At 44.1% G+C, this 25,683-nt stretch overlaps 1 protein-coding gene and 1 pseudogene across 1 annotated transcript in view; one reads left to right on the top strand and one right to left on the bottom strand.

Annotated features, from left to right (window-relative positions):
• The window catches only part of Nt5c2 (5'-nucleotidase, cytosolic II), a 145,872-nt gene that overhangs the window by 76,288 nt on the left and 43,901 nt on the right, over positions 1 to 25,683 (bottom strand). The gene's annotated exons all lie outside the window — the stretch shown is intronic.
• LOC131895100 (cytochrome b-c1 complex subunit 7-like) lies at positions 18,696 to 23,876 on the top strand (annotated as a pseudogene).

The raw sequence follows: 25,683 nt of genomic DNA, 5'->3' as shown, positions 1-25,683 counted from the left end.
TGATGTATGCCTTCAATCAGCACTCAGGGTGGAAGCATGTTTAAGAAATCAAGGTCCTCTTGAGCTGCATAGGGAGTTCCCAGACAACCTGGACTGCATGAAACCTTGTCATAATAAGTAAGTCAATGGTGTCTAAGTCAATGGTAGAGCATGTGCTCACCTCCCATGCACAACCTGGGAAGTTCAGTCTCCAACACTGCAAATAATAATAATAATGATAATGAATTGGGGGCTGAGGATGCAGAGTTAGCAGAGTGTGTGCCTTGCATGCACAGAAGCCCCGTGTCCCATGAGCCATACCAGGCATAGTGGTGCAGCCTGTAATCCCACCACTCAGAGGTAGAGGCAAGAAATTTAGGTCATCCTCAGCTATGTAGAGTTTGAAGACAGCCTGGGTTAGATGAGACCCTGTCTCAATATAATATTAATAAGAGCCGGGAGGTGGTGGTGCATGCCTTTAATCCCAGCACTCGGGAGGCAGAGCCAGGCGGATCTCTGTGAGTTCGAGGCCAGCCTGATCTACACAGCAAGATCCAGGACAGGCACCAAAACTACACAGAGAAACCCTGTCGGGGGGGGGGGGGGGGGGGGACGACAGAATTGTCAACCTGAGAAATACAGTGGGAACTTGATATAAAAAACAAAAATCAGACAACACCCCCAATGCCAAAAAGTTCCAAACCAGTACTAGATATGAGAATTCACCATAAAGGCCATTACTAGGACACCTAAGTTTTGAGTTTTATGTTTGTTTAGTTTTCTGTGTTGAGGCTCAAAGCCAGGACCTTATGCATACCAAGCAAACCCTCTACCATGGAGCTGTATGTAATTCCAGCACCAAGAAATTTTCAACATCAGCTGAAAATTAGGTAGTAATGTTACACTCATCTTTAAAATTTTTATTTATGTGTACGGATGTTTTATCTACATATATGTCTGCACCATATGCATCATTAGTACCTGAAGAGGTGAGAAGAGTATATCAGATCCATTGGAACTAGAGTTAGAGATAGTTGTATGCAACCATGTAGGTGCTAGGAACTGAACCCAGGTTCTCTGGAAGAACCACTGGTACTCTTAACCACTGAGCCATCTCTCCAGTCCAATGTTACACTACATTTTAAAGTGATAATAGTATTGTAGTTTTGTAGAGCAGTCTTCTTATGTTATTCAAATCAAAATTTTCAAGAGTGAAATGTCTTTATACTTATAATTTATTTTGAAGTGGTTCTAGATTTAAAACATTGTATGTAGAGCCAAGGAGATGGCTCAGCAGTAAAGGCAAGGGATCTGTTACCAAGCATAACAACCTAAATTTGATCCTCAGAACCTACATAGTTGAAGAAGAGACCTCTACACACACACACATGCATCTCCCTCACACACACAAAATAAATAAATGTAAAAAAAGTTTAAATTATATGCAAAAAACATAAAGTAAGATGGCCAATGTTAATTACTGGTAAATCTAGGTGAAAGATAAAAGAATTCATTAAACCATCAGTGTAATTTTCCATAGAATTAAAATTTTCAAATGAAAGTTTGGGATAAACACGTAAAACTGATGCACAAGAGAAAAAATGAAAACCACACATGAGCTATTCGCAGCACCACAAGTGAAAGAGGGCTCAGAGATGAGTGCTGGAAGCTGGCGCAGTGACACACGCTCTGATCCCAGGACTTGGGGACACAGGAAGGAGGAGCAGGAGTTCAAGGTCATCTGTGCCAGGCTGGGTCCTTAAGCGTCTGTCTCAAAACAAAACACACAGCAAAACAACAATCAACCACAGAAAACGGAGCAAGCTGCCCAGCAGAGGAGGGGCATAGTGGCACTCCTGGAATCCCAGCACCTGGAAGGCAAAGACAGGAGGATCACCTGGAATTGGAGGCTAGCCATGAGGGTCACTTCAAACGAGAGGCAGGCTACTTTGCATGGTGAATTCCAGACTGGCTTGAGTTCAGTCTCTGGATCCTGCATGGTGGAGGGAGAGAACCAACACCCACAAGTTGTCCTCTGTTCTATGTGTATACAAAGGCATGTTCCTGAGTGTGCATGCCTGTGGGTGTGTGTTTACACACAGTAAATAAAATTTAATTAAAAAACAGAACAAGAATGTAAAAAGGGAGGGAGAGAAGAAAAACAATTGCATTGTATTTATTTATCGTGGGAGGGGGCACATTTGTGCCACAGGATGCATACGGACCTTGGAGTATAACTTGTGGAAGTTAATTCTCTCCTTTCATCATGTGGGTCACAGAGATTAAACTCAGGATGTCAAGCTTGCAAGGCTACTGTCTTTACCTGCTGAGCCATCTCTCTGGCCCAAGGGAAGAAAATTTATAATTTGAGTCTGATGGCAAAGGCCTATAATCCCAGCTATTCTGGAGGCTGAAAGCAGGCAGACTTTAAGTTTAAGGCTGGTCTGGGCTACAGGGCAATTTCTAGACCAGCCTGGACAACTTATGAAAACCTTTATCAAAATAAAATGTTTGGAGGGGGGGAAGGCTGAGAATATGTTCAGTGGTAGAACCCTTGCCTAGCATGCACAAGGTTCCCAGTACCACAGTAAGACACATACATTATGTATTAGATGTTCCATCAAAGTAAAACAAGGAGCTTAAAAACATGTATTTCCCCCTAAAAACCATAGGCTATCTAACAAAACCCCAGTACCAGGTATAGGCAACTTCCTTTAGAGTTGTCAGGGGTGGGGCTGGAGAGATGGCTCAGAAGTTAAGAGCACTGGCTGCTCTTCCAGAGGTCCTGAGTTCAATTCCCAGCAACCACATGGTGGCTCACAACCATCTATAGTGGGATCTGATGCCCTCTTCTGGCATGCAGGTGTACATGCAAGTAGAGCACTCCTATACATAAAATACATAAATAAATCTTAAAGTTGTCAGGGAAGCCCAAGAGACCCCAAGAATAAAGTAAGTTAATGTCAAGGCCCTTGATAGTCTCCAAAAACTGAAGGAAGACCCTATTGCTGAAGACACCACATACTTCAGATAGAGGACTTGGAAGAATTGAGATGACTAGCTCTCAGAGTATCTGAAGACATAATACAAGCTGCCCAGAGAAAAGCAATCAACAGTCCTAACAAGCTGTAGTGCCTAGGAACCACAACGATGACCAAAATGGCAAGATATCCCTAAAGATGAACTAACGGCACTTATATCCAATTGGACTACTAGCCACTCAACAGAAGGAATTCATTCTTGGCGCTATAATCCTAGATGGCTAGTTGTAGCTGGTGAGGACAAGGGACCTAGAGGAGGACCTACGACTGCCACTTCCCCAAACACTGTAATTTCTAACTGCACTCTAAACACCTGTAAGCACAGCTCTGACCCCTCCTCAAGGAAAACAACCATTACAGAAAGCCACAGAAACTGGTCAAAATGCAGGAAACAACCCACTGAGGTGCTCAGCCCAACTGACAGATCTACAACACAGCCCTACACCTAAGACTCAGAGAACATTTTGGAAGAAGAGGGAATTCTAAGAGCCAAAGGACCGTGATGTTTGCTGTGAGACAGTGTCTTTCATATGTGACGGGAAAGCTGCACCCATGAACACTCAACAATATGGCTGCCTAAACAGGACCTGAAAAATATCACTACCAACTGACATGCCAACATGGATGGGTGAAATCTCTCTAGGCCTCACTCCAATATAAAGTGATACAGGGAATTTATGGTTGCTAAGAGAGTCAGAATCAGTATTCTCTAGGGATGAGCTCCCTGACAGGTCATTTAACCAAGTAGTCAGCTCTACCACATACAGATATGAGCAATACTAAATGAACTCATTGTTATATTTATAAATTTGTATGCACACATATATGTAACAATAATAAAGAATAAGAGACTATGAATTTGAAAAAGGGGGTGCACTGGAAGAGTTGAGAGAGTTACAGTAGGAAGATTATATATACAGTACTCATATAAAATTCTCAACAAAAAAAGAAACTAGTTAAATAAATTATTACACTTCAAAAAAAAAGTACATTCCACTGGTCATTTCAAATGAAAGCATGCTAAGATTCAAAATGCTTGTTTGCTTTTTGAGACAGGGTCTCATGAATCCTAGGCTGGCCTTGAACTCCATTTGTAGCCAATGGCCTTAATCCCCTGATCTTCCTGCTTTCACCATTGCTGGCCTCACTGGGTTGTGTTTTTTTTTTTGTTTTGTTTTGTTTTGTTTTGGAACTGAGGATCGAATCCAGGGCTTTGTGCTTGCTGGGCAAGCACTCTACCCCTGAGCTAAATCCTCAGTCCCCCCCCCCCCTTTTTTTTTAAGACATTAAGTTTCAGGTGCCAGATTTCCCAAGTAGATCCTGTCACTCGGGCTCTTTCATGTGACATTCCTTGTAATGGTTCCCAGCCAGCAAAGACACACAAATGGTAGAACAAAAAGTTCATTAGTCTCCAAATCAACTTCATCTCTCTGATCCTGTATTCAAAATAAAAAGGGGGAGTATTTTTGTTATCCTGCTACTAGGGGTTTTTCTGTTAGTGCCATTGGGTTTTTGTTGTTTTGTCGCTAGTTATCTTCTGCAAACTTTGGCAGCCAATCACTACAGGATGTACTCAAATTTCAATCAGAAAAGTTATATAAAACAGGGCATGCTGGATTTCACCTGTAATCCCAGCCCTGCAGAGGCCGAAGCAAGAGACTAGAAAGCTGAAGGCCAGCCTGAACTACCGAGTTCCAGACCTGCGTAACATACAGTGAGACCCCATTTCAAACTCTCTTCCCTTACATCCCTCAAAAAGTAAATCACTTAAGACTTAGAGGGCCTGGAGAGATAGCTCAGTGGTTAAGCACATTTGTTGCTCTTTGGGAGAACCTGAGTTCAATTCCCAGCTCCCACATGGTGGTTCACAACCATATGCAACTCCAATTCCAGATTCAATGCCTTCTTCTGATATTGATAGGAACCAGGCACACAAGTGGTGCACATACATACACTCAGGCAAAATACTCACACATAAAATATAGTAAATCTAATATAAAAAATATTTAGTAGGTCAAATGACAAGATTTTAGTACACCATAACAATCTGTTACCAACTTCATCTAATGAAATTAACTTCCTTGGGTTTGAACCTAAAAAACTCAACCCAAACCAATAAATAAATAAATGGTTCTCTTTATTCACTCTGCAGCAACTGCAAAGAATCCAAGCTCTTTACATCTTGTAAAGAGCTTACCAGAACATTCTGGCTTTATCTCATACTACTGCCCTTAAAATGTATATAAGGCTGTCTCCTGGCTGAAAGTACTGTTTTTACTACCCACATGTCACTTAACATATGCCTTGTGATAGTTAATGTTTCGTGTTAGTAGATGTTGTGATAAAAGCTAAAAGCATCACATCAACAAAAATTTACTGAAAGCATGTATGCCAGGCAGGCGCTGCCGACTACCATGCATAAAAGCCTGTTACAAAGCATCCACAAAGAAAAATTAGATGAGGTCCCTAGAAATGTAGACGGCCCAGGAGCAGTACGTACACAGCAAGCATCACTAAATAAAATTGAGATCACCCATGGTGGCTCGTTTTACAATCCAAGCCTTTGAGACGCTTATACAGGTCAACTACTGCTAGTCTGAGTCCAGCCCAGGCTACAAAGTGAGACCTTATCTCAAAAAGCTAGAAACAAAAACCGTTAAACATAAATACCATGATAAGATTTAGGCAGACTGTTTCTCGTTTTGCTTCCACTGAGTTAAGCCTTTTGGGAAGAGGGAAGCAGTAACACACAACCCCTGTTTTCAAGCCCAGGCAAGCATGGCGGCTCATGCCTATAATCCCAGCACTTTGGAGAGCTGAGATAGAAGGATCCTAAATTGGAGGCCAGCCTAAACTACACAGCCAATTCAAGGTGCGTGGGTGGGTCCTGGACCAGGGGAAGAGGGGAACAAGATGTGCAGCTTAATGAGGCTCTATCTCAAAGTAAAATAAAAATGGACTGGGATGTAGTTCAATAGTAGACTGCTATGCCTAACCTAAGCTTAGCCTCCAGTTCAGTTCCCAGTAGCGAGATCTTAGACACTTTTTAAAAAATTATTTTTGGGTTTTGTTGTTGTTGTTTTGAGACAGGGTCTCTAGCAGCCCTGGCTGTCCTGAACTTGCTATGTAGACCAGGCTGGCCTTGAACACAGAGATCCACCTGCCTCTGACTCTACAGTGTATCACCACACCAAACTGAGAGCCTACAGTTTAGACACAGGCCAAGGAGTGTGTGCTCCAGTGCTCTGAGGGCTGAAGCAGGATTTTTAGGACAACCTGGAATGCACAGCAAGACCCTGTCTCATGGAAACCCCAAATAAAAACTAGCTTTTTCTAAATACGGTGTTTTGTGCACTACTTTCCTCATACAACAGAATGTCTTGTCACATAAAAGAGCACTCCTCCTAACGGACTCCATAAGAAAGAAAACCTGGCTTTCTTCAGGAAGATGTGTGTCATCTAGTAAGGCCAGCAGGCACTCTAAGTATCTGTATTAATCTTCTTGAAGTTATAAACTTCTGGCTGACTGTACATTTTCATAGAACAGAACCTTGAAGGACATCATCTTATTTTACAGATTAGCTGGTTCTAAATTCTTGGTTGAGATTAATGCAACAACCAAGACTACTGTATTTGGTTTTTGCTTTCATTGAGCTTTATGGTAAAAGTGAAGCAATAAAACTATTTTTCAGCCGGGCAGTGGTGGCGCATGCCTTTAATCCCAGCACTCGGGAGGCAGAGCCAGGCGGATCTCTGTGAGTTCGAGGCCAGCCTGGTCTACAGAATGAGATCCAGAAAAGGCGCAAAGCTACACAGAGAAACCCTGTCTCGAAAAACCAAAAAAAAACAAAAAAAAAAAACAAAAAAACAAAAAAAAAAACAAAAAACTATTTTTCAAGCCAAGGCAAGGTGGAACAAGCCTGTTAACGCTTGCACTTAGGGAAGCTGAGAGAGAAAGTACCCAAGTTCAAAGCCACTAGGGGAAACAGCCGGTTTAAGGCCCACAGAATAGGCTCATGCTATAATGGAAATGCTCTTCGAAAGTATGTGTGGTAGCATCGATCCAAGTATCAACGGCCCAGCATAATCACTTTGCCACTGCAAGGCACCCTCAAAGCATTTACTTCAATTTCTAACTAGCTGGCTTCTTGAACTGAACCTCCAAGCCCAGATGTCTTCATTTGGATAAATTCTTAAGTATTGGTGCATATGTTAAGGCGACTGCAGGAAAGACCTGAAGCCTCTCCTGTAGTCACTACGCCTACCATAAATGGTACTGTTTTACCATCTTCACAAGCCGGCTAAAGGAATCTGTATCCCTTACGAAAAAACTAAGTCTATGGTCATTATGAAACAATGTGCGGATGGGCGTGCGCAGGGACGTGGTGGAGCACACGCAACCGTGTTTAGTGACTAGTCATTTCAGAGCGCTGTATTGGAGCACAGCCCTCAACCACGCAGGCTGTTTAACAACTCCGACACAAACCTTCACCTACTGCTTTTAAAAGCCGCGGCCGGGCAAAGCCAACCGCCCAAAACGTTATTCTTGTAACAGGCCCCATGTCGGCATATCGCCCTGCAGGGCTTCGGGGGCCCCAGGAAAAAAGCAAGGGACAGTCTGTCCCCAAACGTCTTTTGGGGGCGACTTGTGAGCTTTCCAGGAAGTGCCGCACACCACAAAACTGGCTCGCGGGCCATCCCGCGGGCGGGTCCAAACCCTGCCAGGCTCGCAGCCCCCGGGAGAAGCCCCGCGCCCGCCCCACGAGATCTGAGACGAGGCTGCCCGCGGAGCGAGACGAGGGGGACCGAGAGCCGCGTCGGCCCGCTCCGCGAGCAAGGCGGGGTCCCAGCGAGCCGACGCTGGAGAAACAATGGCGCGAGCGTGACGTGGGCCGGGGGCGTCGCCGCCGCGCGGGGAAGGGGCTGCGGCTGGGCGGGGGCGGCCCGGGCCAGGGGCGTGCGCCACCCCGGGGTGCTGAGGCCGGGCGCGCGAGCGGATCCGGGCCCGGGTAGGGGGCCCTGAGGAAAGGGACGCCCCAGGCGGGCGGCAGGGGCCGCGGGGTCGCGCGCTCAGCCGCGCATCCTCCCCAGCCCGCTCGCTCGCTCGCCGCTCGCCCGCTCCAATCCCCCTCCCGCCCGCCGCGGGTGCCGCCGCACTCACCGGCCCCGCCGCACCGCAGCAATCCTAGCGCGCAACTGCCGCAGCCGCCTCGGCGCGCGCCCTCCCCGCCCCCGCCGCCCCGGCGCCGCCCCCTGCTCGCGCCCGGCCAGGGACCGGCGCTCTGTTCCGTACTCGGGCTCTGCCGCAAAAGCCGGCCGCGGCGATGCTCTCCGGAGAGTGGACCTGCCTCAGCCCCACACAGGGCTCGAGGAACTTCCAAGCACAGAACCCCCGTGCTTCTGAGCTCCGGGGTGATGCATGTCAAGAACCCAACCATTTCCTTTGGAGAACCACCGCTTGGCGTTTTGCCTGCGCCCTTCAGCAGAGGGTTGGCTACTCCGCCCCCACCTAAGGTGACCCCGCCTACTCTGCGGGAGGCTTTCCCTAAGGTGAAAGGAAGTGTCCCTTACTAGTTCTAGCTGCGGAGTCTTGTAGATAAATGAACCTGAGGGCATCCCTGGCCAGACCCTCTCTAGACACCCTTGAACTCAACTGGGCGGTAACCTAAAGGACCAGCTTTGGGATTCATCAGAATGAGTTCAAATCCTAGTTTCACTACTTACCAACTGAGTGAACTTGACCGAGGAATGTGACTACACACAATTAACTCATTGGCTACTATACTGAAAGAATGAAGTAATACACGATCTCAGGCTTAGTTCTGGCTCATGGCGAACAAAGAGTGGTAGTTGTTTACTTTACTGCACTTCACCACAAGAAGAGCCATCCAAGACAGAAAGCCCACTACATCCAGAACATTGAATTCCTTAGTCAGGGCAGCTCTGGAGTTCCATCTCAAAGACCAAGTTCTAGCCCTGGAGGCCTTTGAGAACAAACTGACCTCACAGCTCGTGGAGCCCGGACTTTGCCCAAAGGCTTCTCTGAGTTGGGAATACTTGATCTCTTCCATTGTTTTTTATTTTCCTCTATCCTAATTCTGAGGATCTGTCTTTCTCCTCAGGCACTTGGCTGATTTGATTGTGAGACCTTTAAATGGTATCGTCCAAGACTACGCCGAGTTTCTGTAAAGACACCATAACCAAGCAGGACTGTGGCTTCCACTGTGTAACAGCCTGTGTTTGTGCAGTAAAGTTCTTGGTGCATACTGAGTGTGGTGGCTTGGCTGAAGTCCTAGCTACTGGAGAGATGGGCCCAGGCACGAGGATTGCCAGAGCTCATTCTGATGCTAACCTGAGCAACATAATGAAAGAAAGAAAAAGGAAGAGGGAGAAAGGAAGCAAAGGAGCCAGAGGAAAAAAGCGAGGAAAGCAAGGAGGAAAGAGAAGGAAAGGAAAAAAGAGACGTTCTTGGCAGACACACTTCTGACTCATATTAAACTTGCAGTCAACTTGAACAGCCAAGTCCTTTTGGTAAGGGTTCCACTACGGCTTTCACCTACCCCGCCTGGGTTTTTCACAGTGGACTAGGTCAGCTGAGGATAAACCCTGGACCTTTTACCTACCAGACTTTTCAAAGTGGAAAATGATATAAAGCAGTTAAACTAACTAGTTTAACACCACCTTTAAAACAAGCATGTATTTTCATAAAGCTTGGTTTGGTAGGCGTGGGGTGGTGGCACACACCTAAAGCAGAGGCCGGTGGATCTCTGAATACAAGGCAAGCATGCTATACAAAGCAAGTTCCGGACCAACCAGGACTACAAAATAAGCCCGTCTCAAAATAAATAAGTAAAAAATGTCCAGTTTTGTGGCTAAAGACTAATACTTAGCTATCTACATGTGTAATGTGATCAGGAAACACGGCAGAGTACACACAAGACTACAAAGAAGTCTGTAACAACTAGGTACATTAACAATGGTTTTCTTTCATGACGAGAGTTTAGGTGTTCTTTTAAAGTATTATTATTTTTCCTTTTTCTGTTTATTTATTGGAATCTTTAACATAGGTTAGATTCAAACTCATGGGAATCCTCCTGCTTCAGCTGGAATTATAAGCATAAGCCACCATGTTTGGCTTTTCTTTATACTTCATGAATTTTCCTACATTGTATTACTTTTATAATAAAGAACTCTAGGAAGTTGGGGTGATATTACTGCTAAAGCATGAGGACCTGAGTTCGGCTCTCCAGCACCCACATAAAGCCAGGCTGGCTGTGTGTGCCTATAATCCCAAGGCCAAAAGGTGGAAACAAGAGAATGCCCTGAGCTCCCTGCCAGCCAGTCTACCAATAAGTTAGGCCAGGTGCAGTGAGAGACTCTATCTCAAAATATTTGGTGGGAGGGGCTAAAGAGATGGCTCAGCAGTTAGAGCACTGACTGCCCTTCCAGTTACGGCTGTAACTCCAGTTTCAGGGGATCTGACGTACCCTTCTGGCCTCCACTGTCACTGTGTGCATGTGGTACAAGGCAAAACACCCATACACATTTAAGAAACTTTCTTTTAATTGGTGGAGGGCCTGGAGAGATGCTTCAGCAGTTAAGAGCACTTGCTACTCTTCTAGAGGACCCAGGTTCGGTTCTCAGGATCTACATGGCAGCTGTTTACAGGTTAACACATTTTTTTTAGTTATATAAACACCCACACATTTACATAAACTCACATGTGCATAAATGGATGTGTGCACACACACATACACACAGGTCTGCACACCTATACACTTACATACACACACAGGTCTATACACCCACACACTTAAACACACATGTGTTGTTGCATATATAAGTACTTGAATACTGTGTGTATATATACTAGAAAATATAAAGTGTGTGTGTGTGTGTGTGTGTGTGTGTGTGTGTGTGTGTGTGGTATTTTGGTTTTTCAAGACAGGGTTTCTCTGCAGCCCTTGCTGTCCTGGAACTCACTCTGTAGACCAGGTTGGCCTTGAACTCAGATATCTGCCTGCCTCTGCCTCCCAAGTGCTGTGATCAAAGGAATGCTCCACCACTGCCTGGCTATAAAGTATATTTTATATTAAAATTATATAAAATGGGCCAGGCAGGGCCATACCTAGTGACACATGCCTTTAATCCTAGCTCTTGGGAGGCAGAGGCAGATGTATCTCTGTGAGTTTAAGGCCAGCCTGATCTACAGAGCGAGTTCCAGGACAGCCAGGGCTATACAGAGAAACCCTGTCTTGAAAAAACAAAACCACAACAAACAAACAAACAATATATAAATTTTAGTGGCTGGAGAGATGGCTCAGTGATTAAGTGCACTGGATGCTCTTCCAGAGGACCCAGGTTTGAATCCCAGTACCCACATCGCTGGTCACAACCATCTCCAGTTCCAGGAGATCCAACTTCCTCTTTTCCTAGGACACACATGCAGTATACAGACATACATGCAGGCAAAACACCCCTACATATAAAAAATAATGAAAATAATTTTAAAATTAAAATATATAAAATATAAATATAAGTTTAGAGTCAGCCTCAATGCTTACTGAAGGGACATAACTAAATAAAATGTAGAATCTTCTGTGGAGAATTTATTTTTATATATATATTTATTTATATATATATATTGGAGCTGAGGATTGAACCTAGGGCCTTGCACTTGCTAGGCAAGCGCTCTACCACTGAGCTAAAGGAGAATTTAAAAGAGATCTTGATCTATATGTACTAACATAAAGGAAAACATTTAGTTGGGGCTGGCTTACAGTTCAGAGGTTTAGCCCATTATCATCATGGTGGGAAGCATGGTAGCATGCAGGCAGACATGGTGCTGGAGAGGTTCTATATCCAGATCAGCAGGGAGAGAGAGTGAGCCACTGGGTCTGGCTTGAACTTCTGAAACCTCAAAGCTCACCCTCAGTGACACACTTCCTCCAACAAGGCCACACCTACTCTAACAAGGCCACGTCCTCCTCCTTTCAAATAATGCCATTCCCTAGGAGCTATGGGGCCCATTTTCATTCCAACCACCACACCATCTGATCAGCACCGTTTTAACACCAAGTACAATAAGCCTTGATTCATCCAAACTGTGAGCACATCCACAGCTCATTTGGCAGTTTTCCTGCTTCTTGCCAGAAACTTTCTTCCAAAAGTACATCACGTACTGACCTTGTGCCTAACTAATCCTGATCAATACAGGTGTGAATGCTTGCTTTCACAGAATCTGCTGACAATCTGGAAGATGAACTTGAAGTACGTAAATCAGGCTGAAGACACAGCTCAGTTGGTAAAGTGTTACATAGTACGCACAAATCTCCAGCACCACACAAAACTGGGCAGGACCAGCTTCTGCCAACCCTGACAACCTGGTGGAAGGGGAGAACCAACTGCACAAAGTTGTCATCAGAACTCCACGTTCACATAAACAAACAAATATTAAATGTTCAGGGGTATGCTTGGTGGTGCACACCTGTAATCTCAGCACTCAAGAGGTGGACAGGAAGATCAGAAGTTCAAAGCCATTCTCAACTACAAATCTAGCATGTGCAAAGCCCTAGGTCAATCCTCCATATTATAATACAACAACAAAAGTATCAAAAAATAATAAATAAATAAACAAAACAAAACAAAAAACCAGTCCCAGAAGGAGGCAAATCCACGCACCACTGATGACCCGGAGCCCTCCCTTCGTTACACCGGAGAAGAACTCAAAGGATAAGAGAGAGGCGTGGCAGGAATCAGACTCACAATTTAAATGTTATTCACCAGCCAATTACCTCATGAAGTTACAAAAGTAACTCATTTGAATCAGGTAAAAATCTGTTGGAAGCTTCCACTGGATATTTACAACTGTTAGCAAAATTATTGTATTTCTTGAACATTCACAAGCAGAAGACTTTAGAGATTCAAATTTAACTTCTACCCACAGCCTGTCTCAGAGTTGCTACACCACTATTTAGGAGATGAGCTATTTGAGTAAAGCCTGAAGCAAGGTCAATATTAGGTCTCAAATATTAGGCCTATGCCAGATTAATGACCCCACCGTGCTTCAGAATTTCAGAGAGACAGATTATTTTATTTGATTTGCTTACTTATTTTGTACGACTGTGAGTTGAATTAAGGGTCTGGTGCATTCTAGGCAAGCCTTCTACTCCTGATCAATATCTTCACACACCCTAGAATGTCACCCTGTTGAGACAGGGTTTCTATGAGTTACCCAAGCTGGTATTGAGTCTGCTCCCTTCCAGTCTTAGCTTTCCAAGTGGCTGGGAATAAAGAGCTGAGCCACAAGACCCAAGAGGATTCCTGAAGACACAGGAGAGTCAAGATCAAACACACAGTCTGTCAGAAGCATGCCGGCTCATACTTCTAAGCCTGAGGCAAGAGAGCTGCTGTGAGTTCAAGGCCAGCTCGGGCTACACATAGGAAAGACTCTGTCTCAAAAACCAAGAATGGCAGGGAGCTATCCCATCATCTGCATGCTATAAGCAACAACAAAAAGTGGAAGTGTTAATAAGTGTGGATAAACCTGAATCCTTACACTTATGAACTGGGGATGAGAATATGAAAAGATAACAAATTGCAGGTGCAAAACACATCAGCAGGGTTGTTTTTAAGTTAAACATACAATTACCTATGATCTAATAATCCCACTTCCATATATTCAAGTGTTCATTAACACAGGAATGGATTGAAAAATGGTATAGACATACAACTTTTCACATTTTGATACCTGCTACAAACTGGATGATAAACTGAGTGTGGTGGCACACACCTATAACCCTGGTACCTGGGAGATGGGAGCAGAGGGTCAAACATCCTTAGCTAGACAGTATACTCAGGCATATATGAGATGCTGTCTGAAGAAAATAAAAATTTAAAAAAAAATTGAGCTGGGTATGCTAGCACAAGCTTATAATTACAGCATTTGGGAAGCTGAGGAGATTGTAGGTTCAAGGCCAGCCTGTGATATACAGTTATATCGTCTCAGAAAAACAAAACAAAAAAAAAAAGAGTAAGTTTTGATAGGCCTTATATGGACCTAAAAACATCACACTAAGGGAAAGACACAGACACAAAAGGTCAAATGTTACATTGAGGCAGGATAAAATGACAAGAAAAGTTAGGGGACACGTGGAAGGGAAGAAGTCTTTACTCCAGAACTTTCCAAGACCTTCCACCCACACTCTGCTGCAGAATGACTATTATCATCAGACAGGTTGTGAATCAGAAACTTCAGTACAACCAATAAAATAAAAGCTGCCCACAGAGATGATGGCTGTTTCATAAGGACACCTCAAACAGCAACATCTGACCAACAAATGAATGAGGAGCACTTAGGGGGGGAATGCTGAGATCCTGAGTTTAGCTGAGTCGGGGCTCCTGTCTCAGTGATAAATCTACGCAATACACCTAATAAAACTACAATTTCATTTACAAGGAAAATTTTTGTTGTTTTGTTCTTGTTCTGAGACAGGACCTTATGCTGGAGAAATGGCTAAGTGATTAAGAGTGCATGCCATACTTCCAGAGGACCCAGGTTTGATTCCCAGAAGCCACATGGCTGCTCACCATTGTATCGCCAGTTCCAGGGGACCCGACAACATCTTCTGGGCTCCAAGATCACCAGGCACGCATATGGTACACAGGTATACAGGCAAGTGAACACTCATAAATATAGAATAAAAACACATCTTTTTAAAACAAATTTCACGAATCCAGGCTGGCCTTGAACTATTTACCTACCTATGCCGTCAAGGATGATCATCCTGCCTCCATCGCCAGTGCTAGGATTATAGGCATGTGACACCATGACTAGTTTATGTAGGTACTAAAGATGGAACCCAGGACATTGTGGATGCAAGGCCAAGCACTCTACCAACTGAGTAACATCTCCAGCCCCTGAGAAAATTCTTCAACGTTAAAAAAAAAAAAAAGCTGGGTGGTGGTGGCACACGCCTTTAATCCCAGCACTCAGGAGGCAGAGCCAGCCAGATCTCTGTGAGTTCGAGGCCAGCCTGGTCTACAGAGTGAGATCCAGGACAGACACCAAAACTACACAGAGAAACCCTGTCTCAAAAAACAAAAATAAATAAATAGATAGATAGATAGATAGATAGATAGACAGACAGGTAGGTAGGTAGGTAGATAGGTAGGTAGGTAGATAGGTAGGTAGGTAGGTAGATAGATAGATAGACAGACAGGTAGGTAGATAGGTAGGTAGGTAGATAGATAGATAGATAGATAGATAGATAGATAGATAGATAGATAGAGGTGGTGGCATTCACCTATAATCCTGGAACTTGGGAGACAAAGACAGAGACCACTGCTGTAAGTTTGAGGTCAGCTTGTGCTATGTTGAGAGTTCACAATAAAATGCTGTCTCAAAAAAACAAGACAAAAGGCTAAAGTAAATAAAACATCTCATGTGTTTTTACTTAATTTTTAAATGTTGCCTAATATTTAAGTGATTACATATTTATTTTGTATTTATGTTTGTGGGGACACATGTGCCCCCAAGAGGACCTGAACTTAGGTCATCAGGCTTGGTGGTAAGCACCTTTACAAGCTGAGCCGTTTCGATGGCCCAGACTTTATGGATTTTTTAAATGCAGTTGTTACTTATATCTTTGAAGCAACATAACCACATACACCATAAAATCACATGTTTAGCTACTGTCAAAACACAGATTCAACTCTCCCTGTATCCTGTTCCTGAGAGTCTCTTCCTAAGTCTCTAAGTTTAAATCTGAAGCATGTATCTACATGCTATCAAAGACATTTTTATCTACATATTGAATTCAAGGCTAGCCTGAGCTATAAGAGATTCAGTTTCAAAACACAAAACCAAAAAGAATTAACTTTCGAAGAAGGAATCAAATACACTATAGAATGTACAGAATGTATCTCATCCACGCTCACCCACAGCACCCTGTCCCGCGGTTCCTGCAATGTTTTCTCTATGAAGAGCTTCCACTTTCTTGGCTCCCATCCTAACACCTTATCCAATCAAGCAGAACTCCCCACTTCCTTTCTTTTTTGTTTTGTTTCCTGAGACAGGGTCTTGCTCTACATCCTCAGATGGCCTGGAACTCACCATGTAGCCTGGGTTAGCCTCAATCTCACAGCAATTCTCCTGCCTTGGCCTCTGGAGTACTGGAATTATCAGCATGAGGCACCGGGCCCTCCTACCCTTACTTTTTTCCCATGTCAGATGTACTTCCTTTCTCTCCCTTAACTTGCCACAGGTACAACAAAAGAAGTATTTATATGACTTTAATACCTTCCCTTTAATACCCTCTAATTCAAGCAGGGGGAATTTCCATTTTATCTTACCAACTAAGAGATACACAGCTCTTAACCTAGGGTCTGACATATTAGAGACTACATATATATGTATATGTGTGTATATGTGTATGTGTGTGTATATATATGCACATTAAAATTTATCTTATGTGTATAAATGTTTTGCCTGCGTTGCATGGATGCACACCACATGTGTGCCTGTTGTATCTCCTGGAACTGGGGTTAGAGATGGTTGTGAGTCCTGGAAATGTGGGTCCTGGAACCAAAACCTGGGTCCTCTGCAAGACCAACAGGTGCTCTTAACCACTGAGCCATCTCTTCAGTCTCGAATATTTTATTTTTGAGGCAATATCTCACATATACCTGCCCTCAAACTCACTATATAGCTGAGAATTACCTTAAACTTCTCATCTTTCTCTACCTCCTGAATGTGCACATACATTTTAAATCAATTGATTAATAATTAAATATATACTGACCTTATGAGAATATTTTAATGCCTGTTGATTTTATATGCACACATACACTTTGTGTATATACATATGTACAAGCAAAACATTTACATAAGATAAATAAATCTAAAAAAAATTAACGTGCATATATGTATGTATACACACATACACACATATCCTTTCTATCCTTCCTCCCTTTTAAATAAATATCCTAAGTTAGTTTTAATTTCAACATGGCATATCAAGTGTCAAATAAAAAGGGAGTCAGCTGGGCATGGTGGCACAAATCTTTAATCCCAACATAGAGAGTGTATGTGTATTTCTAGGTATTGAATCTGGGGTCTTGTTTAGGCAAACACACTGAACTACATTACTAGATGAATGTTCTACATTTCATTGATTTATTACGGGCTGGGGAAAAGGAAGCAAACCATATCTTCCTTTTTTTTTAAGATTTTGTTTTGTTTTGTTTTGTTTTTTCGAGACAGGGTTTCTCTGTGTAGTTTTGGTGCCTGTCCTGGAACTCACTCTGTAGCCCAAGCTGGCCTTGAACTCACAGAGATCCACCTGGCTCTGCCTCCTGAATGCTGGGATTAAAGGCGTGCGCCACCACTGCCCGGCTTAAGATTTGTTTTATTTTTTTTTAATTATGCATATGTTTGCATCTGTATGTATGAGTATGTGTATGTGAGTGCATGTGCCTAAGGAAGCCAGAAGAGGGCGTCATATTCCCTGGAGCTGAAGTTATAAGCAATTGTGAGCTGCCTGGTGTGGGCACTGGAAACTGAACTCAAGTCCTCTAGAAAAGCAGTGAGTACTCTTAACTGCTAAACTGCCTTCCCTGCCCAGCTTTCATTATTATATTCCTGCTTATGAAGACATGAGCTCTCTTCCTCAGAAATCTGAATGCAAGAACAGTACAAGTTTTTAGTAATAACTGACATATCACCAACCTTCTGACCTTATTACATACATACCCACTTAAATAAGTGTCCTATGTTAGTTTTAATTGTCAACTTGGTATATCCTAGTGTTGTATAAAAAGGGAGTCTCATCTGGGCATGGTGGTGCACAACTTTAATCCCAGCACTTGGGAGGCAGAAGCAGGAGGATCTCTGTGAGTTTGAGGCCATCCTGGTCTATAGAGTGAGTTCCAGAACAGTCAGGGTTATGTAGAAAGACCTTGTTTCAAAACAACAAAAAAGGGAGTGGTCCTCAATTAAGGGATTGCCTGGATCAGATTGACCTGTGGGCATGTCTGTGGGGAGCTGTCTTGATTGTTAACTGATGTGGGAGGGCACCATTTCCTGGGAAGGTGGTCCTGGACAGTATAAGAAAACTGGCTAAGCACGAACCTATGAGGAGCTAGCAAGCAGCCTTCCTCCATGGCTCCTGCTTGAGTTCCTGCCATGATTTCCCTCAGTGGTAGACTGTAAGCTGTAAGCTGAAATAAACACATTCCTCCAAGTTGCTTTCAGTCAGAATGTTTTACCACAGTGACAGAAATCATACTGAGGGGCTAGGAGCTACACAGATCCCTGACAGACAGGAAAAGAGGCCACAGAGGGATAACCAAGATAGCAAATTTCTGGCTTCTTCCTCACCATCATGACCTGATTCATTGGCCTGGCAAGCTTTTTCCTCCTCCAGCAGAGCCCGGTTTCCTGCTGACCATTCCAGGCTGGTCAGGTGTGTTCAAGGCTAGAACTAAACATGTTGACTCAAAGCTGTAAATGTATCAGCTCCCCTTTCTTTCTCTAAGTTGACCAACCCAAAATTAGGGAAGGGGTTCTGTCTTATCCAACCATAAACACACATTTACCTGAAGCTGTGGGCCTTTCAAATCTCCTTTCTTTGTTTAAGCTGACTAACCCAAAATTAGGGGAAGGGAGCCCGTCCCATGCCACTGAAAACACTGCCTGGTGCCCTTGGAGGCCAGAAGAGAGCATCGGATGGCCCAGAACTGGAGGCTGTGTAGGTGTTGGGAACCAAACCCGGGTCCTTTAACCCGGGACCTTTGGAAGAGCAGCAAGTGCTCATACCTGCTGAGCCATTTCTTCAGCCCTGTCTTTTAATTCTTTAATTGGTGGAGAAAACAAACCAATCAAGACCCAGACAGTAGCAAAGCTCGAACAGTAAGGGCCAGGTTGCTGGACTTCCCACTGTGAAGTCAGAACCAGCAGGCCTCATGCAAAGACTTCAGCCTGCACAGGCTCTGGGCTCGATCGCTTGTTTGGCACCCATATTGGAACAAAAGTCTGAGACATGCTAGAAGTAGAGTATGTACCCATGTATTTGGAAGCCAATTTGATGACAAATACGGGTAATTTTAGGCTTTCTATTATTAGCCAGTGAAAGCGTTTCCTCAATGATTTCATTTCCCAACTAGCCGTTCACTTCAACAACAGTAAACAATTTTCTGGCTGGCTACCAGGAAGCTATACAAACATAATTATTTTGGAGACAAGAAATGCAAATAGAAGATTTAATGAATTTGTTTTCTGGACACAGACATTTGTGGGAAGTGAAAGGTGTGACAATATAGGGTGGGGGAAGCTTGCTCATCACAGCTCTCCTGTAAACAGGCTTTATCCCACCCACCATCCACGCTCTCAGCCCACAAGCCTTCTCTTTGCTTTTAACTGTTTTACATTTTTACATATAAACCAGAGAGTACAAGGCAAACTCATGACCACAGATGTTAGGAAATGTTACCATCCATAACAGGAAACCCGGTAAAAAAGGCTTACACCACACACTGAGGAACGGTAGCCACTGGGGTGGATGAGAAGTCGTCAACATTGCCAGTAAGGCCCCAGCTTCACCTCTCCAAAGACTGATGGGTATGTGGCACCCCATCCCCAAACAAACAAATAACAAATACCAGGCCTTTCTAAGGAGGAAGGTGGCTCTAGTTCAAATCAGTGAGACAGGGATCTGTGACAAAGACACTCCACCTCCTTTAGCAGGTCCCACTCTCCTTGCCTATGCTTACCTGGGTAACATTGTTTCCCTAGTTTGCATCAGGATCTCATGTGTCGTGGTGCTCTCAAACCAACTATAGTTAGCTGAAGTTTTTCTGGAGTTCTAGAATTATAGGCATGGGCCACCACACCTGGCACCTAGAGAGTTTGTGTGCATGCCTCTGTGTGTGTGTGTGTGTGTGTGTGTGTGTGTGTGTGTGTGTGTGTGTGTTAACAGATGGGCCATGTGAAGACCAGCAATTAACATCTGAGGTCCTTCACCGGGACCTGGGGCTCCCTGATTCAGCTAGACTGAATGGCCAGTGAGCCCAGAGTCTGCCGGTCTTCACTACTCCAGCACCAGGGTTACAAGAGTAAACCACTGTGCCAGGCTTTTGACATGAGCGCTGGAGATTTAACTCCTGTGTTTACGCTCACACAGCAAGCACCTTACTGACTGAGCCACAGCCTCAGGCCCCGGAAGTTTTCTCAAAGGTAGATTCTAGACTCTGTGTCAGTTCTGCCAGTTAAAAAATCTCTGGCCTGAGTCCTAGGAATTCAAAGTTTAAATTACAGTGGCGATCAGGAGTTCAAGGAGTAAATCTGGAGCTCAAGGATAGCCTGGGCTAGATGAGACTCTATGTTTAAAAAAACAAAACAAAACAAACAGAAAATTTAAACAAATTCCCAGGTGATTCCGAGGCAGGTGGTCCATCCATGTGTTCTCTGACATTAACTATACACCTAATGCCTGCTTGTGACTGAAATCAATGTTGCCATGGCAGCAGCCAATCTGCACTATTCTAGGCTGCCTGCTGCTGCCCAGGCAACAGCTGACTCTGTGGGCTTCTTTGTTTGATAGCTCAAGGGGACATTTTGAACAACAATCTCCTGAATATTTATTGCAAAAAGTATAGAATGGATCCAAAGCAACCAACAATGGCTGCGGGACCAGGGGTCATAAATCCCTGTTACCACCTTCAGGGCACCTGTCTCTAACCAGCTCCCTCACTTTTCTTTACACGTGGCAGATGCCAGTCCCCAGCACTTGGCATGAATAGGATGCTTTCTCCAGTGCACACCCACAGCTCTCCCGCTGTAACAAGAGTCCTATGTGGTCAAGGAGTGCACTCCCGTAACCCTGCACTCAGAGGATGGGCGGGCACTGAGGCAGAGGGATCACCTCATGTTCAAGGCTAACCTGAGCTACACAATAAGCTCAAAGCCAGCCTATTCTATACATTGACACCCTGTCTCAAGAAACAAAAACAAAACAACAATAAACACACACACACACACACACACACACACACACACACACACACACACACACGCCAAAAGCCACCTCTATCAGCAGCAGCAGGCAAGGACTAGAACTTGCTGATGCCTCTGGGCAGCCTGAGGGGCCACCCTCGGAGACCCCAGGCCTCTATAAAGGTACCGCTCAGTTCTTGACATATTGCCACAAAAAAAAAGAAATCCAGAGTGAGTCAAAGTGGACCAAGGTTGGAGAAGTCATTGCACAGGAAGACAAGACACACTTGAGTGAAGTGGAGGCGTGAGGAGAGGTTAATAGCTACTGAAGTGCACAGTAGTAGCTATTAAGTACGTGATGGGGGTTGAAGCTACTTAGTCAGCAACGGAGTTTAGATAGTTGGCAAAATGTGTGCTTTTTCTTATCCCCAGGATTCCGTCCGTGAAGAGGCGACTTTTGTTAGATACACTGTGCAGGCCTGAAGCTGGGGAAGGGTGTGCTGGCAGAGATAAAACATTGATCACATGGATCTTTGTGACATACATAGGTCACAGGAGGCTGTGCTTAAGGCCTAATCATTAGCCAGTGTGTGTGTGTGTGTGTGTGTGTGTGTGTGTGTGTGTGTGTGTGTGCATATGCATGTGCACGTGTGTTCATGCATGGAGACCAGAGATCAATGTCTAGTGTCTTCCTCAGTCACTCTCCACTTTACTTTTTGAAACAGATTCATTGAGCCTGGAGCTCATCAGTTTGGTTTGACTAACTGGCCAGCACACTCCGGAGATGCTCCTGCCTGCCCCACAGCCCTGGGGTGTGTGACAGGCATACACCATCACACCTGACTTTTATGTGGATGCTGGGGTTGAACCTGAGTCTTCATGCACAGCAAGACTGAGCTGTAGTCCTGTCATTTTTAAAACAGGACGTTTTTATTAATTCTTGGAGAACTTCACACATGTATACCACGTATTTTGACCATATTCTCTCCCCACCCGTCCCAGATCTACTACCCAGCCTCCCAACCCTCCTGTCTTTATCTCCTGCTTTTTTCAGATAACCACTGAGCCCGATTTGTGCTGCCTAGATACTCATGAGTGTGGGGCCACACTCCTAGCTCTCTCCTCCCTGCGGCCATCAACTCTCAGCAGCTCCTCACCTAGAGTGGGGGCTCATGAGCCCCTCTACCCTCTATGTTGTCAATCATTTTAATCATCTCATTGGTGGTGTTTCCCAAATGAAAGTGGTCTGCTCACTTATGTGTAAAGCTCCTGGATGTCAGCCAGTGAGATGGGAATCAGAACCAGGAGGGAGAAGGACTTTCCTTTCTCATGTGCCTTCTATTTCCTAACTAGATATCTTGCTTGACTCCCAGGCCTAAGGTAAATCAGTCTTTATGCTAGATTGGCAGCTCAGTGGTAAAGAGTGTTTACTGCTCTTGCAGAAGCCCTAGGTTCAGTTCCCAGCACCTTCATGGTGACTTACAGCTGCCTGTAACTTCAGTTCCAGGGGATCCAATGCCCTCTTCTGACCCTCACAGCCTCCTGCACACACATGGTGCACATACATACACTCAGGCACACACACATATATATAAAATAAAAACTTTCAGAAAATAAATATGGTTTCAAATTAGTGGCCAGTAGTTGAGGTTTTTTTTTTAAGACTTATTTTATTTTTAATTATGTGTATCTGAGTGAAGTATATACAGGTATCCACAGAGGCCACAGGTATTGGTTCCCCGAGAGCTAAAGTTACAGGCCATTGTTAGTCACTTGACATGGGTGCTGGGAACCAAATCTAGGTCCTCTGTAAAAGTAGTACGTACTCTTAACAGCTGAGCCATCTCTCCAGGTCTAATAATTGAGTTTATTACTTTTACTTTCACTGAGCCCAAAATAATTCTTTCCAATTAATTCTTTAGTTCAGATATTAGCCAGCTAAAGGGAATGTATGTTAAGAGGATGGGTTAAGTGCTGTTTTAACAGATATGGGAAGTGAAATAAGTCAATTCCTAGGACTTGGGACTACGTCACAGTTACAGGAGGAGGGGCATGGGCATGGCAGTGCAGACCTGGAATCCCAGCTCTCGGGGAAGGGGGAATGCATGAAGATCAGGAGTTTGAGGCCAGCCTGGACTACGTGAGATCTCATGTCAAGAAACAAAAGCCTGGCAAAGCAGAAGTAGGCAGCAGATGAAACTGACTGAGCTAATCTGTGTGTACATATGTGCACATACATGTTACATATGTATATATATGTATATAATTAACTACACTTGAGGCTGTGTTTGGAAAAAAAAAGCTTGGTTGTTGTCAATTTTGTCTTTTGCTGGAGCTAGAGGGAGAGCTCAGCAACTAAGAACGTTTGCTGCTCTTGTAGAGAATCCAAGTGTGGTTCCCAGCACCCAAGTTGGATGGCCTATAACTGCATTAACTCCAGCATCAGGGGATCTGACATCCTCTTCTGGCCTCTGTACACCTGTGCACACGTGGCATGCACACACAGAGACACACGTTCAAATAAAAATAAAAATAAATCTTAAAAAATGTTTTTTGCTCAGGTCAAGCCAGTGGCTGGATGGTATTAGAAAATCTGTTATAATGCTGCAGAAATCAACAACCTGGAGTTAATGTGAGGTCACATAACATACGAGACTGAAGATGTGAAAGAAGCCGTAAGAAGGCTTCCTGAGAACCTTTATAATGACAGAATAGTTCCCATTAAGAGACCCCAGACCTGACCACAAGGCATCAGCTCTTGCCTAAGGAACAGTAGGTGAGATATGGGGAGATAAGCCCTATGAACCATATCTGAAGAGGTTATTCAGGAAAGAAAAGCGAGAGACCAATGGGCGCAGAAGTGATCCTGTAGCTGAGATCTGTGGATGTGCCTGGTCTTGTGTTTATAAAGTTGCTTCAACCTGAATCACAATTTAAGAATGATTTGCTCTGCAGCTGTCTCGCCCTAAATAAATGTCTATTGTAATCATAAAAAAATTTTTTTTTGGAAACTACTAGCCCAAACTATAACTTCTCAGGTTCCACATTCTAAGGACCTGTTAACCTTATACAAAGTTGATTGTTTTTGCTGCTGTTGGTTTTTATGACTCTGCCAAAGGGATGTCTATCTGCTCTGACTTCCCAGGAGTGTTGTGGAAACACCTCCCAAGGGGATCCCTGACAGCAGCTCAGCAGGGATCAGGCAGCTTGTTCAGAAATGTTCCACAGGCACTTTCTGTCTATGGTATCAAAGGATAAAAATAGATCATTACACGCCAGCAAGCCCAAGTTGCTTTTTAACCAGGCATACTGATATGGGGATTAAGAGCATGGATTCCAAAGCTAACCCCTCTTGGCTTCAATTCCTTGCTCTGTTGCTAACTAGCTTTGACCTTGGGCAAGTTTCTTAATGTTCTCATGTCTTAGGGTTTTCATCATTAAAATGGAAATAACAGGGGGGCTGAAGAGATGGCTCAGAGGTTAAGAGCACTGGCTGCTCTTCCAGAGGACCTGAGTTCAATTCCCAGCACCCACATGGCAGCTCACAACTGTCTGTTAACTCCAGTTTCAGAAGATCTGACACCTTCACACCAATTCATATAAATAAGTAAGTTAAATAATTTTTTTAAAAAAAGGAAATAACAAATAAAAACAAATTATTGTTTGTTTGAGATAGAGTCTCTGTTATGTTGCTTAGGCTGATCTTGAACTCTTGGACTCCAGTTGTCTCAGCCTCCCAGGTAGCTGGGCCTGCAGGGCACATCACTATGCCCTGGTGGTTTGTTTTTATTTATTTGTGTGTCTGAGTGGTGGTAATGAGTGGAGACTGAACTCGGATTTCACACAGCTCTAGACAGTCATCATCAACAATAGCTCCTTTCTTCCTACATGAACTAGGGGTGAGTAGCAAAGCCCAACTCTCAGCACCCTGTTTTTTCTGTTAAACCTACTTACTGTCACTGCTGTGGCTCCCACTACCTCGAGGTTATTTCTGACACTCCAAAGTGATGAGTGGTTAACTGACATGGTATTTCTTGGGCTGTGGAATGACTCATCCCTAACAGGCTTGAGGGCCAACCCGGCCCAAACCAGTAAAAAGATACTTTCTGAGAGCCAACCTGAGTCTGCCTAAGGGCCTTAGCAACAGCAGCTGAGACATGAGCTGGAGATGACCTGGACTAATGAGAGGCAGCCATGTCACACAGCTGATGCATATTCATCAGACCTTCCCCCAGGGTGGGGTGGAGGGTATATAAGGCTTGTCTCTTCCTGAATAAACTGAGCTTCTTGTTTCAACATTCTCTCAAGAGTGTGTTGTTGACTCTGCACCTACTTGGCCCCCTCCCCCAAAGGGAACAGCAGCATATGACCCTGCCACATTGGGCCAGAAACATTTATATAGAATTTTGTTGTTTGTTTGTGTTTGTTAGTTTTTAAGACAGGATCTTACTATGTAGTCTTGGCTGGCCTGAAGCTCTATATGTAGACTAGGATCGCCTCAAACTCATAGAGATCTGCCTCCCAGAGAGTGAGAGATACATTATTCAGAGGTGGAATGTGGTGATATTGTGTTCCCCAATATATTGTGCACCTTAATAAACTCATCTAGGGTCAGAGAACAGAACAGCCGCTAGATAGACACAGAGGCCAGAAAATGGTGGCACACACACC

This window comes from Peromyscus eremicus, chromosome 1 (genome assembly GCF_949786415.1).
Source record: "Peromyscus eremicus chromosome 1, PerEre_H2_v1, whole genome shotgun sequence".
NCBI lineage: Eukaryota > Metazoa > Chordata > Mammalia > Rodentia > Cricetidae > Peromyscus > Peromyscus eremicus.
The sequence above is the reverse complement of the archived record's forward strand: the minus strand, read 5'-3'. Positions and strand labels throughout refer to the sequence as shown.